The following is a 15,479-nucleotide window of genomic DNA, read 5'->3' as shown; positions in this document are numbered from 1 at the left end:
TTATTGTGTAACTTTCTGGACAATCAAGTGGCCATGATCAAGATTAAGGAATTTATTGGACCAGAGTTTCCACTTCTATCTAGTGTTCCTCAGGGCAGTGTTCTCTCCCCTTCACTTTACAATTTTTATATCAGAGACACCCCTCCTCCTGCTCCAGGTTGTCTGCAAATCATGTTTGCAGATGACCACACCCAGGTAATATCTATTCCTAATAAGAACAAACGTATGCTGCAAATAAAAACAGTCAGGGAAATACAAAAAGTAAATAATTACGAAAAGAAATGGAAAATAACAACAAACTTGAACAAATTTCATATCCTCCCCATTTCAGCTCGCAGTCCTGCAGAAATCTATTTAGAATTCTATTTAAACAAATGGCCACAATACTTGGGTGTAACTTTAAGAAATCTGGTATTCTTTCACACGTCAAAGAGAGAATAGCTGATTCCAGAGTAACTTTTGATAAATTACAACGTTTTAGATACTTATCAACTAAAACGCAACTTCGTTTATATAAATCCTTAGTAAGGCCTCAGTTAGAGTACCCCACCATAATTTTTGGAGCAATTAGCAAAACTTCCCTTAATAAAATGCAGGCAATTCAAAATAGGGCTTTGAGGAGAGCCTACAAAGAGAGCCCTCCCTGTTACAATACAATTAGGGAATTACATGTATATTCCAAATTGGAGCCTCTTAATGTCCGGTTTCACAGGCTCGGCCAGAAAACCTGGGACAAACTTGCTTTAGACGATGACGACCTTTGCACCCTAACTAGAAATCTCACTATTGAACATGCTCGTGATCATTATTGGAGGAAGAGACTGGAGCCTAAGATCAATTGTGATCCTCCTAGGCCCAGATTCATATCATCTGATTAAATTCATTATATATCCTTTTTGCAGTTAAATTGTAATTTCATTTAAACATTAAATCATCATCATAAAAAAAAAAAAAACATTCATTAACCATCATACCTTACTCAATCAACAAATTGGTGACAGTCGATTGGTGTCCTTTTGCTTAGCGTGAACCAAAAAAACTTTCCTTTTCCTGCCTTTCTCTTCTTTTCTCAGAATAATTCTACTACTATCTAATGTCGCATGAGGGTCTGCCCCTCTCTTTTATTCTTTTCCTGTACTTCCTTTTCCCCCCTTTTTTCCCTTCTCCTTTCCCATCCCAGGTACCTGCCCTCGGGCTATAAACTGGATTGTATCCGGGGGTACTTATCCTTTCCCCATATTCCCCACTTCCCTGTCCTCATCGTACTGGTACAGGGATGTTTTTTCATTATTTAGAAGAATCGTTGTGGGGACCAATTATCATTTGCCTCAGGAGAGAGAGAGAGAGAGAGAGAGAGAGAGAGAGAGAGAGAAAGAGAGAGAGAGAGAGAGAGAGAGAGAGAGAGAGAGAGACGCACAGTACCTTACCTTAGCCATCCAGGGGATAAAACGCAATTTCCTCAATCGTTATCCGGGACCTTCAGCCAAATAGAACTAGCAAGAGAAGAGTTGATTACTTCATAATCCATGTTCCTTTGCTTGATGCAGGTTGGTATCAAGACCCACAATTTATAAACTCAAAGTTCATCCACCACGTCCAAGGAAAAGATCAGTTGAATTTCCTTACATAAGAAAAATATATATTTACACAGTTTAACTATAATTGGTGATGGTTGGTTGAAACTTTTTTTAAGCCTGCTTGCACAAGCACTTGTAAATCAGATGTACTTATAATGAGAAAGGAAAGTAAGGAGCTTGGTAATCGAACCCCAGTCTGGCGCTCCCCAGCTACAAAAAAATTCCAATAAGCCACCACAAGCGGAAAGAAGTTAAGTAGAAGGCTAAAAAGTGAAGTAGTTTTCTGACACAAGTTACTGATTACACTTTTTTAGATTATTAATATTAATGAAATTTTTATTATCATTAAAATCATTCCTGTTATTACCCAACTGTAGATTCAGCCAACCATTTGTAAGTGCTTCAGTAGAGAGATTGCATTTAGTCGTATTTGGAGGAACAAAATCGTGTTTTTCTACCAAAGGTTAATTTACGAATACATTAAAAAGACAACATGAGATGGATGGCAATGTATTTGTATATTTCCTGTTGCGGGATATTTCACCCTAATAAATTAAAATTTATTAATAAAAGTGACTCTTCCGGTTTTTATACCTGTATAAATTGATAGTCATGTTCGATCAATATTTTTAATCTTCTAAAAATTACGCATGTAGCCTAAATACAATACTCCTTTTTTTAAAACGCAAATACATAAACTAAATCGTTTTCAAGGAAATCAACAATATCATTTGATTGATGTATCCGTAGTTCTGAATAGCAAATTGAAGAAATAATACACTAATTTATTTTGAACAAACTGAACTTAAAGATCGAAAACATTGCGTTCAACTGATTGAGACATAGACAAATACAGTAACTTAATTTAGAGGTCGCTCATGAGGATAGGACATTGTCTTAGAGACCGACCATATATACATATGATCACAGTGGCCAAGCTGCATCTCCAACAGGCTAAGACCAGGGAGGGCCATGCAATGGCTGTTGATCACTTAGCAGGTAAACCTTTAGGCTCTCCCCAACCTGTCCCCCACCCATCCCTGGCTCACAAGGACAGTGAGGTAGAGGATACTACTAGAAATTATTGAGCTTAAGCGGGGCTCGAACTTCCTTCCAACAAAGAGAGAGAGAGAGAGAGAGAGAGAGAGAGAGAGAGAGAGAGAGTTGGTAAACTAAATGATTGCGTCCGTATGTAAGGTCCATGTATAACTGGTGATTTTCTTATGTTCACTTTTCTGTTTCCATAAATATAAAATAATCATAAGGCTTTTACAGTTACACACTCGTTCAGTTCTTACTTTTTCACTCTTCATAAGATATGACAATAGTAGTTTATTGCATTTTTTCACCAACAGTAAGAATATATAACGAAAAAAGTTTACATCACACTTATAACTATTTCTCCGGCACTGTAAAGTAGCTTCTTGAAAATGTAACGTACCAAAAAAAAAAAAAAAAAAAAAATATACTCGACGAATATATTCCATCTATTTATTTTTTGGCATTTTACTCTATACCCTTCACTAGTGTACGCGACTCGTCAAAAATGACGTCTGAATATTTAGATAGATATCCACACAGGCACACATACTGTACAGATTCAACACTTCTCACTTCTCCTCCTTTCCCAACTACAAGACAGTTGGGATTTCCAAGTGTAATTCATAGCTTACTTCCTGTTAATAGTGTATGACTACCGCCAACTCCCTTCCTAAACCTATGCCCCTCAGCGTGACCGGATATATATATATATATATATATACACTGTATATATATATATATATATATACACTGTATATATATATATATATACGCATATATATATATATATATATATAAACACACTCACGCACTCACACACACATATATATATAGCTACACACTGTGGAGGATTTTTTTTTGTTTTATTTTTATTTTTGTTTTTTGCCAAATCCTGAGAGAGAGAGAGAGAGAGAGAGAGAGAGAGAGAGGGGTAGTTAGTCTATTGATTGTTTGTGGTGAGAAAGACTGTTGGTTTAAATGAGATTGTTTGTTTATGTTTTTAGTTAGGTTACGACAGTGGTGAATGTCTTGGGTGAATGCTTATTTTGATTTGACTGCAGCTTAAGGCAGTTGCGTGTGTGAACGCTGGATTATTATTTTTCTTTACCAGCGTGGAAGTGATTATTCATTTAAAAAGTAATTACAGTTTTGTTTATCTTTGCTTGTCGTGATTGTGAATGATAGGAAGAATTTATTATTTATCTTTGATTATAGTGCGATAGTTTAGTTAGCTAGGAGTGTTCTTAAGTGTTTTTATTTTTTATTTTGGCAGGCTGTGATTCCTCCTTTGGAGAGCTTATATTTTGAATATTGATTGACGACCTGGCTTATGATAAGGAACTGGATACTACTGTTCAGATTTAGTTAAATGTTGATGACCCGGACCGAATGAATTTTGATTGCTGTTATTGATGATGATGATGAGGATGACGATGATGATGATTACGACCCCGATTAGGGAGGCAGCTATGGCACATTAGCCCTTGCTGTAGTGTTAACCACAGAGCTGTGGTAGTTTGCCATTAAAGACAGTTGGCAGTGTGTGGACGACTGTATTGGTGTCGCTAATATATATATATATATATATATATATATACATATATATATATATATATATATAAACATATTTGGTTGTGGTGCTTCTTAGTTTAAAGTTTTGATATTATTTCTCCGGGTTTATATGAACGTGGCATTTTTATCTATTTTGTATGTTAAGTTTTTTTTGTGTTGTTTATATTAATATTTCAAGTTTGGTTGTTATGATTCTAGAATTAAGTGATAATTTAGTTTTAAGGAATATAGTTAGTAAGGTTATGTTTTGTTTCAATTTTCCTTCTGTCCAAGAATCCAGTTGATAAAGTAAGGGGAAAGTTTGTGTTGTGGGACAATTGTCTGGTAGTGTGATTCAAGGGTGTGGGGGTTGTTTTGCAACATCCCGCCACATTATTTTGGCACCCGAACAGGACTGCTGAGGCGGGACTGATAGCTGGATTCTTTGACGAAGGACTGATAGGATACGAATTTAGAATTAAGACTGAAAAAAAAATGGAAGAACAGTTAAAGGTTTTGAAGGAGGAATTGCGGTTGATTAAGGAGCGTGAGGAGAAGTTGTCTGTAGAGAAAGAGAAATTGTTGCAAGAGAATAAGTGGTTGAAGGTGTGAGAATGAGGAGATGCATAGGAAACTGAGGGAAATTCAAGGAACTGTAGAGAGAGTGGAAGAGGGTGTTTAGATGAGGATGCGAGAGAATGAAGAACGAATGGAGAAAAGAATGGAAACTATGATGGGGAGAGTAATGGGAATGATGAAAACTTTCATGGGTGAAGGCGCAGTCGGAGGAGTGGCCTCTGCTACGGGTAATGGGTTGATAGTGGAAGAGAAGGTTAAGGTAGGTGATAATGGGAAAGGAAGTGATAGTGATAGTAATAGTAATAGTGATAGTGAGATTGAAGATAAGGGAATTAGGAATAGTAAGGATGAACAGAATTGTAATAGGAAGAATGAGAAGAAAGGTAAAAGTGATGTGAAGAAAGAGAAGAAAAAGTTTCAGGATGATAGCAAGGATGATCGTGAATGGGTGAAAGTGGTGAGTAAGAAAAGGGCTAGGAAGAGTATGATCAAGGATAGGAGTATGAGTGTGGAATTAGATTCTTTATATTCTAGCGAGGAAGTAGGAAACAAGAGGGAAGGTAGCAGTGATGATAACAGTGAGAATGAACGTGATGTGTGTAAGACTGTATTTATGAGAGAGGTACCTCGGTGTGAAAGATTCAATGAGCATAGTAGTAGGGATGTAAATGAATTTTTCAAGGAGTATGAGAGGTATTGTCAGGATAAGTATGGTGATAGTAAGAGAGTTTGGGCTAGGGAGTTAGGAGAATATTTGACTGGGTATTTGTTGACGATGTATGGAGTGATAATGAGTGTAGGTGACGTTGATTATGAAAGTGTGAAAAAGAGAATAATTGAGCAGGTAAAACGTATAAAAGGGAGTGTTAGGTATAAGCGTAAGAATGATTTTGATGAGGCAAGGATGAGTGCAGGGGAAGCTATATCAATGTACGTATGTAGGTTGGAAACGTTTGCTAGGAAGAAGTATGGGGATGAAGGCATAAATGAGAATAAGGAGTTAATGAGGAAGTTTTTGGCAACAGTACCTGAGAATGTGTGTGAATTTATTAATTTGAAACGGAAGGAGAAAATGAGGTGGACGCAAGAGAGATTGACATGGGATGATATACTAGAGATAGTTGAGGATTATGAGTTAGATAGATGTATGAAAGAAAGTAAATCTGTGAGTGTAAGAAGTGGAATGGAGGAAAGTGTGCCAGAATTTGTTAGTTTTAGAGATGCTGTTATGAGAGGACCGATGAGGGTAGCTGATAGTGTAGTAGATAGGAGAGTCGGGGCGAGTAATGTGGGAATACCTGTAGGGATAAATGAAGGGTTTAGGCAAGGGAATCAGGTTTGGAGGGATAGGAGTGCTAGTGTGCAGCGGGGTAGGTCAGGTAGTTGTGTTTGTGAAGAGAAGTGTTATAGGTGTGGGAAAGTTGGGCATAAAAAGAATGAGTGTAGTTGGGAGTTAAGAGCATGTTTCGGGTGTGGAGAGACAGGCCATCGTATTAGTGAGTGTAAGAAAGAGAAAGGGGTTTAATGTTATCGGTGTGGTTTGACTGGGCACATAGCGAGTGGATGCCGGAGTAATCGTACAAATGTGATTTGCGGCAATTTTGGTAAGGATGGTCATTATGCTAGAATGTGCAAGGAGCCTCGGGGTAAGTGTACTGAATGTGGTGCAGATGGGCATGTAGCTAGGGTATGTAGGAAGAAGGGAGTAAATCAGCCAGGATGTTCGGGAAACTAGAGTGTAAGAGGGTTCAGCTGGGTTAGTCCTCCTGTGTGTGTGGAAGGAATAGGATCAATGTTTCTGAGAATGGGCTGAATAATTGGTTGGAAATGAGCAAGTATGAATCTAGTAAGCATGAAAAGTTAGGGCTGGAAAATAAACAATTAGTGTTAGTTGAATATAGGAAAAAGAGGCGTTTGAAAGTTTTAAATAGGGATGAAAAAAGGGAAAATTTTATAAGTAAAAGTGAGAAAAGAAAAAAGTATGACAAGGGTGTAAATGTACTAGTGTGTATAGAAGATAAATGTGTTATTACAGATGAATCATGGCTGAGTATGAATGATACCTATAGTGTGTGTGGCTTTTCGTTAGATGATGTATAAGAAAGAATGAATAACGCAAGAATGAGAGATAGTAGAATGATAAGTAGCATGAATGAATCTTTTCCTAAGGTTGAGAATGTGTTTGATGAAATGGATGAACTGTTTACAGAAATGAGTGTAATTTTAGGGCCAGATGAGAACGAGGTAGATATGATTGTACATGATATATTAGATGATAGGGATTTAGATAGAAATAGTGTTAATGTAGCGAATGATTGTGATAAGGAAGAAGTGAATGAGAGAGTATATGGAGACCCAGTTACTCGGAGTAAAGGTCCCGTTCCCGACTGCGAATGGGTGATAAAAAAAATACTGTAAGTGGTTGTGTGAAAATATAGTAGGATTTGGCAAAGTAAGGGGGGAGGAATGTGGAGGATTTATTTTTGTTTTATTTTTATTTCTGTTTTTGCCAAATCCTGAGAGAGAGAGAGAGAGAGAGAGAGAGAGAGAGAGAGAGAGAGAGGAGAGAGAGAGAGAGAGAGAGAGAGAGGGAGAGGTAGTTAGTGTATCGATTGTTTGTGATGAGAAAGACTGTTGGTTTAAATGAGATTGTTTGTTTATGTTTTTAGTTAGGTTACGACAGTGGTGAATGTCTTGGGTGAATGCTTATTTTGATTTGACTGCAGCTTAAGGCAGTTGCGTGTGTGAACGCTGGATTATTATTTTTCTTTACCAGCGTGGAAGTGATTATTCATTTAAAAAGTAAGTACAGTTTTGTTTATCTTTGCTTGTCGTGATTGTGAATGATAGGAAGAATTTATTATTTATCTTTGATTATAGTGCGATAGTTTAGTTAGCTAGGAGTGTTCTTAAGTGTTTTTATTTTTTATTTTGGCAGGCTGTGATTCCTCCTTTGGAGAGCTTATATTTTGAATATTGATTGACGACCTGGCTTATGATAAGGAACTGGATACTACTGTTCAGATTTAGTTAAATGTTGATGACCCGGACCGAATGAATTTTGATTGCTGTTATTGATGATGATGATGAGGATGACGATGATGAGGATTACGACCCCGATTAGGGAGGCAGCTATGGCACATTAGCCCTTGCTGTAGTGTTAACCACAGAGCTGTGGTAGTTTGCCATTAAAGACAGTTGGCAGTGTGTGGACGACTGTATTGGTGTCCCTAAAATATATATATATATATATATATATATATATATATATATATATATATATATATTATATAGTATATATATAGTTTTGATATTTTTTCTCCGGGTTTATATGAATGTGGCATTTTTATCTATTTTGTATGTTAATTTTTTTTTTTGTGTTGTTTATATTAATATCTCAAGTTTGGTTGTTATGATTCTAGAATTAAGTGATAATTTAGTTTTAAGGAATATAGTTAGTAAGGTTATGTTTTGTTTCAATTTTCCTTCTGTCCAAGAATCCAGTTGATAAAGTAAGGGGAAAGTTTGTGTTGTGGGAAAATTGTCTGGTAGCGTGATTCAAGGGGGTGGGGGTTGTTTTGCAACATCCCGCCACAACACTTGCTCTTTATTACCTGAGGGAGATAAGCCGGATGGCATCCCAGTCCTCAGTGGTAGGTCTAATGACCTAATAGAAATGCAATGCATTTATATAATTTACGTTTTACACGAAATTCAAGGTCAATCTGATAAGACATAAACGGAGTTATGACAGTTCTACAATTCGAGTCATCGAACGAACTGAGATCAAGCACTCACTACTTCTTAAAGTGGTATCTGCTAGCTGTACTCTGTGACTGTAATTAAAAAAAAAATCGCCTACAACTATAGATTCAATTATGGTCCTCTTAGGCCCTACACAAACATTTATGTTAATGTATTATCAAAGACAGATAGTTTATACAAGTACATTAATGCTCTTTCGAAATTAAATTTATTATCTGATCCCCTATTATCACTGGAATCTTTAAAAGCCTATCATTTACTTTCTTCAATTCTACTCCTTTCCCCTTCTAGGTATTGCCTATTTTGACCCAAAATCCATTTCTTCCCTCTCGTGACCTGCTGTAATATAGCTTATTCCCACTTCCTATTTCTCCATCTAGTCTCCTGCATAAAATATATTTATCCTCCCCAAATTAGTTGCATAGAACTATCTAGACAAAAAGTCTGAGGCAGTTATTAGAGCATTGAAAGATGAGGAGAAGCTAATCATAGGAGCAGGCATAAATGGCAGAGTGGGGAAGAGAAAGTATGGATATGAGGAGATAAATGGAAAATTTGGGTTTAGAATTAGAGAAGAAGAGTAGAAGTATGTATTAGAGATGGCTCGCAGTTTTCAATTGGCTTATATGAACAATTGGTTTGTAAAGGTAGATAAACACCTAACAACTTATGAACGTGGAGGAGTAGAAAGCCAAATACATTACATCATGATTGGAGAGGTTAACAACAACAATGTAATAGACTGTAAAGTGATTTTGGACGAAGCATGTCTTGACATAGACTGATAGTTATAGATTTTAAGAAAGGTAGTAGAAAACTCAAGAAGAGACAGAAATGATCTAGAATTAAGGTTTGGGACCTTAAAGGGGAAAATGGTGAGCAGTTTAGGGTTGTGTGTCAGAGAGAGAGAGAGAGAGAGAGAGAGAGAGAGAGAGAGAGAGAGGAGAGAGAGAGAGAGAGGAGGGCGGAAATTAAAAAAGTTGAATTTAGAGGTTGGACAGGGTAACAGAGTGGAACATACTTGGGAGATTATGAAATATGTGTAGGAGAAACGGAAGAACCAGTGGAAAGAACCCGCAGGCATGGTGTGCTTAAAGGAGAAAAAAAGTGGTCGAATAAAGATTTGCAAGAGTTAATCAATGGAAAACAAATGGTATTTAAGGACTGTAAAGTAAAATACACACAAAGGAACGGCACAGAGAAATGGAAAGAGGTACATGTAGATATTGCAAGAGCGGTAGAGTATTTGAATGAAAGACTAGGAAAAAGGGAAGAAGAAAAGGATATTGATAAAATTTCAAGTTGGATGAAAAGGCTGGAAACAGCTTGCCAGAACAAAGGAGCAAGGAGATAATGCTAAATTGCTCATATTGCAACATGTACCGCTTGCCAGAACAGAGGAGCAAGAAGATAGTGCTAATTTGCATGTAGAGCAGCATGTACTGTTACCAGAACAGAGGAGCAAGGAGATAATGTTAAATTGCCCATAATGCAAAATGTACCTCTTGCCAGAACAGAGGAGTAAGTAAATATTGTTAAATTGCACGTAGTGCAACATGTACTACTTGCCAGGACAAAGAAGCAAGGAGATAACGTTAAAATGCCCATAGTTGTACATGAACCGATTGCTTGAACAGAGGATCAGGGAGATGATATTAAATTGCGCATAGTTTCATATGTATCACTTGCCAGAATAGAGGAGTAAGGAGATAATGTTTAGCAATTAATGCAAATAAGGTTAATTAAGTATGGGTGATGACTGGTACTATATTTTATAGGATTTTAATTTTTCATACGAGTGACAGACCTGGTAACCAAACAATTTTCACACTTACCGAATAATCTGATTACATGGACCTTATAATGATACATCTTAAGTATTGTAGAAAAGGGAAGCGAATAATATCAATCCATATGCAAATAATGAGGTAAGCATCTGTTAAGATTCAAATTAGTATTGAAATTTGTGAATAAACTGAATCAAATTAAAATTTTCTTTGTCGTTCCACTGCATGCTATTCCTGGTGACTTCCTTAATCGTCAGTATTATAATATTTCTCACGAAGGAATCTTGGAATATGCATCTCATTATGATAATGCGTGAGAGATTAGTTTAAAGGTGCTCCTTTAATTTAATGCAAGGAATATTAAAGTCATTGAGTAAAGCTATGGTCAATGGAAGTTTAAATTTATTATGGAATCATATTTAGATTTATTTATTTATGTAATTAATATATAATTTGATTAATTCATAGAATTTTAAAAATTTCTGTGTATTAACTATTTGAAATACTTCATAAGGAAAAAAACAATCTTTCATTCTTATAACATTTTGTAATAATGTTGATATACTTTCTTGGTTCACTTTGTTTTTACTTGAAATAATTTTCTATGTTTTTTTTTCATAATGCTAAATATCATAGATGAAAAAATTTAATGAGTATAATTATAAACGATAATCATTGGAAGGGGTTATGAAGAGAATAAAGCCTACGGTAACCAATTATAAAATATATATATTTTTTTTCCTTTTAGAAAAAAATAATTACTCCTAATGTATTAAATTTTTCGATTGAACGACAGAACTTTCTCGAAAGTGCATTAATCCCATTCTTGCCCACCTTAATCACTACACTAAGTGGTCGGTTGTCTGATGCATATTCTCCCATGCCTTCGATCAAAGACATCCTCTGCCACCAACCAAACTTCTTCTCTCCAGATCATCCTTCACCTTATTTGACTTTTAATTCTTTATCTAGCTCTCGATCATCCCTCCTAGCAGGCTTCTCCCAAGCCCTCCTCACTCCCTCCCCACCATCCTTCCTCAACACGTTCACACACCATCTTAGTTGTGACACTTATCATCTCTGTAATCTTTACTACGCCCTCCATAATACATTTCAGCATTCTCATCTCTGTTCTCTCAAGCTTTGCTTCCTCTTACGGTCCTAGTTTCCTATCAATACATCAACAGTGGTCTTATTACTGTGATATAGAGCTTGTAATTTAGCTTGATTGGCATTTTCTTACCAAGTACCACTGTTGCTACCTCCCTCCTCTACCCCCAGCTGTTTTTATCCCATTTACAACTTCAACCTCACATCCTCCTTCCTGACTCATGGTAGATCCCAATAATCTACATTGTTCTACCTTACTTATAACCGAGCCTCTACTTTTAATTATGGCTATCCTGTCCCTACCTTCCTTACTGCTCCCCATAGCTTCAGTCTTATCCACATTTACCCTTAATCCACTCCTCTCCAAAGACTCCTGCCATTCTACAACCCGTCTCTGTAAGTCGTCCTCAGTTACAGCTGTAATCAACAAATCATCTGCATATAGCAACACCCGAAACTCTTCGTTTCTAATCTCTTAACACATCCATGACCGACACAAATAAATGCTGGCCGCTGTTGTAAAGCAACAATATTTCCAAAGGTATTTGTTTCCCTGACTGCTGTTATTACTTTTGTCCTTGTTCTTTTGTACATCATCTCAACTATTCTAACCAACCTCTTTGGGACTTTCCTCTTCCTCAAGCACCAAAACATCATTTATCTTGAGATTCTATCATAAGCCTTCTGTAGATCTACAAAAAGCACAGAAGAGCTTCTGGTGTCCCTTTAGCCTCTTTTCCTGTAACTGCCTTGCTATAAAGATAGACATCCACAGCCCCCCCCCCCCCCCTCCACCCTCATGAATCCCTACTGCGGGTTCCCAATCGTTACGATCTTTCATCTAGTACCCTCTCAAAAACTTTCAAACAAAATTCTGATAGTTTGTTACCCTTGTAGTTAACATATTCTATGACATCACCTTTGTGCTTAAATATAGATACCATTAGACTCTCCTCCCAATCTTTAGACATAATTTCCTCATCTCATATTGCTGTTAATAAATCTAGCATCCATTCTTCCCCTTCTGTAGCTAATATCTTGACCATTTCAATTTGAAAATGATGGGCCCGGTGCTATACCAATTTTGTTATCACTTCTGTATTCTGTGCCTTCATCTTTGATTTGTACCAACCGTGTGTCACACAATTGTACATAATTATTTTGTATATATTATGCTTGTATCTGCGCTCTTCCCTCGCACTAAAAAGAACCTGAATGATCATGTCTCCGTTTTGCTCAGTAACATTGTCTGTCTCTCGAACAGGTCATGTCCTGTTGCCTCGAGGTTTTGTATATAAAGAAGAGTGTTCCTTAATAAATAACTCAGTCGTTTCCAATCTGCCTTTGAGTTCACAACTCCTCTCTCGGCCCGTCCCATTGGTGACCCCGGAAGTCGACTCGCTCCCACTGCCTTCCACCCCCACCTCCCTCGCCCCTCCATCGTTGGTAATATGACGGAGGCGGACTCTACCCCAGCAGTTGGCACTGCGGCCGCTCCATTGAAACTTTCACCATTCGCTAGCGGAGAAGCGTTCGCTTGATTTCAACGCGCTGAAGTCCACTTTCGTATCAGGGGCGTGACTCGCTCAACCACCAAAGTGGATTATGTTCTCGCGGCGATACCCGAGGACACCTTCCCAGAAATATCGGACTGGCTTTGTGAACAAGGAGACACCCCAATAGAGTATGACGCCCTCAAAATATACCTTCTGCAGCAGTACTCGCCGTCGCCAGCCGCCCGTATAGCAAAGCTTTTTCAGCTCTCGCAACAACCGTTGGGGGACCAAAGGGCTTCGCTTGCCCTCAGGGAAATGACCAGTATCGCTCGCCTTCAACTTGCCGCAGACGGCTCTCCTCGTGAGGTGAACCTACTCCGTGCCCTTTGGATACGCCGTTTACCTGAACCTGTGCGCGCTGCCATACCCGATGTCGATAGTTTACCCATGAAAGACTTGATGACCAAAGCCGACGCCCTTATGGACAGCCACTTCAGGACCTCCATCAACGCCTCCACCCCTGACGACGAGGATGCCTATTCAACGTCAACCGAAGCTGACATGAATTCCGTAGGACATACACGCCTACCCCGTGACGTGCCGAAGCGGCGACAAAGCCGCCCACCACCCACCAATCGCTCGCGCCCCAACGAACGACTTCTACAGCCACTTACTACCTCCCATCCGCCGCAGTTTTGCTACTACCACTTCAGATTCGGGGCAACCGCGAAGAAATGTGCCAAAGATTGTCAGTGGCCAAAAAACGTGTAAGTAGGCCATCGCTTGTGGCGGTGGCCTCCCATATTTCTAATCTTATCTTTTTACAGGATGTAGGAACAGGCGTGCGATTTTTGGTAGACACGGGTGCTTGTCGTTCTCTTTGCCAAGGAAACTCTTCAAGGCACAACGTAGTCTGTCTACATCTGCCGACGTCCGCTTGGTAGCTGCCAACGGATCTGCGATACCCACCTACGGTTACGAGAACCTCACATTATCGTTCGGAAACGGTAAATTCAATTGGAAGTTTCTCGTTGCTGACGTCACGATGCCAATCCTCGGTGCGGATTTCCTCTCTCATTTCCACCTTCTGGTCGATGTCGCCCACCGACGATTGGTCAACGCAGACTCGTACTTGTCGACACCTCTTCAACCCGCCCCCTCTAACCTCGCTCTTCACATCAGCGCACCCACGGATGCCTATGCCCACCTCCTCACGTCGTACCCGGAAGTTTTCCGTCCAGAACTTCGCCAAACGCCCACGGTTCCTGCTAAGCACAGTATTTATCACCATATCAAGACGACGGGACCCCCAGTCTTCGCAAAATTCAGACGTCTGGCACCGGAACGATTGGCAGCCGCCAAACAGACGTTCGCCGAAATGGAGAAAATGGGCCTTTGCCAAAAGGCCTCCAGTCCATGGTCGTCACCCTTACACATCGTTCTGAAGAAAGACGGCTCCCTCCGTCCGTGCGGGGATTACAGGCGCCTGAACATGCAAACAGAACCGGATCACTACCCCCTCCCAAACATTGCCGACGTGACATCCTACCTGCACAAAGCGATGGTTTTCTCTACGCTCGACCTCCTGAAGGGGTATTATCAGGTGCCTATGAACCCAGAAGACATCCCCAAGACTGCCATCACCACTCCGTTTGGCACATACACCTTCAATTACTCCTGTTTTGGCCTTCGTAATGCTGGGGCAACGTTTCAACGTCTCATGGATGGCATCTTAGGGGACCTCCCTTTCTGTGTATGTTATGTGGACGACATACTTGTGTTCTCCTCCTCAAAAGAGGAACACCTCCGTCACCTGCGCATCGTGCTCGACCGCCTGCAACAAAACGGCCTTGTAGTCCGTTACGACAAGTGTACCTTTGGCGCCAACGAAGTGTCGTTCTTAGGGCACCGTATCACTCCTGAAGGAGTCCATCCCCTCCCTGAGAAGGTAGCAGCCGTTCAGAATTTCCCCACGCCCTCGACCGTCAAAGCTCTGCAGGAATTCTTGGGCATGATCAACTATTATCACCGTTTTCTGCCAGCCATTGCCGCCACTCTTGCTCCCCTCTACGCCTCCCTCAAGGGCAAGCCAAAGGACCTGAAGTGGGGTCCCCTTCAAGAAGCAGCCTTCTGCAATGCAAAGAAGGCCCTATCAACTGCTGCGGCTCTCACTTTTCCTATCCCACATGCCCCTCTCCTTCTCTCCACAGATGCCAGCGACGTCGCTATTGGTGCAGTACTCGAGCAGGTGGTCAAAGGCTCGCCCCGCCCATTGGCCTTCTTCAGCAGAAAACTGTCCAAGGCAGAATCGGGTTATTCTACCTTCGATCGAGAATTGCTGGCGGTGCACTTGGCTGTCCGTCACTTTCGCCATTTCTTAGAAGGTACGCCCTTCGTCATTCGTACAGACCATATGCCTCTGGTGCACGCCTTCACTCGACAGTCTGACGCCTGGTCCGCCCGTCAACGCCGACATCTCTCCGTCATGGCTGAATACAATTGCACCCTCCAATACGTCCCTGGGAAAATGAATCCCGTTGCCGATGCCCTGTCAAGAAACACGTTGGCTGCCG

The sequence above is a fragment of the Palaemon carinicauda genome, chromosome 12 (assembly GCF_036898095.1).
Source record: "Palaemon carinicauda isolate YSFRI2023 chromosome 12, ASM3689809v2, whole genome shotgun sequence".
Classification (NCBI taxonomy): Eukaryota; Metazoa; Arthropoda; class Malacostraca; order Decapoda; family Palaemonidae; genus Palaemon; species Palaemon carinicauda.
This window is presented reverse-complemented; position numbering follows the sequence as displayed.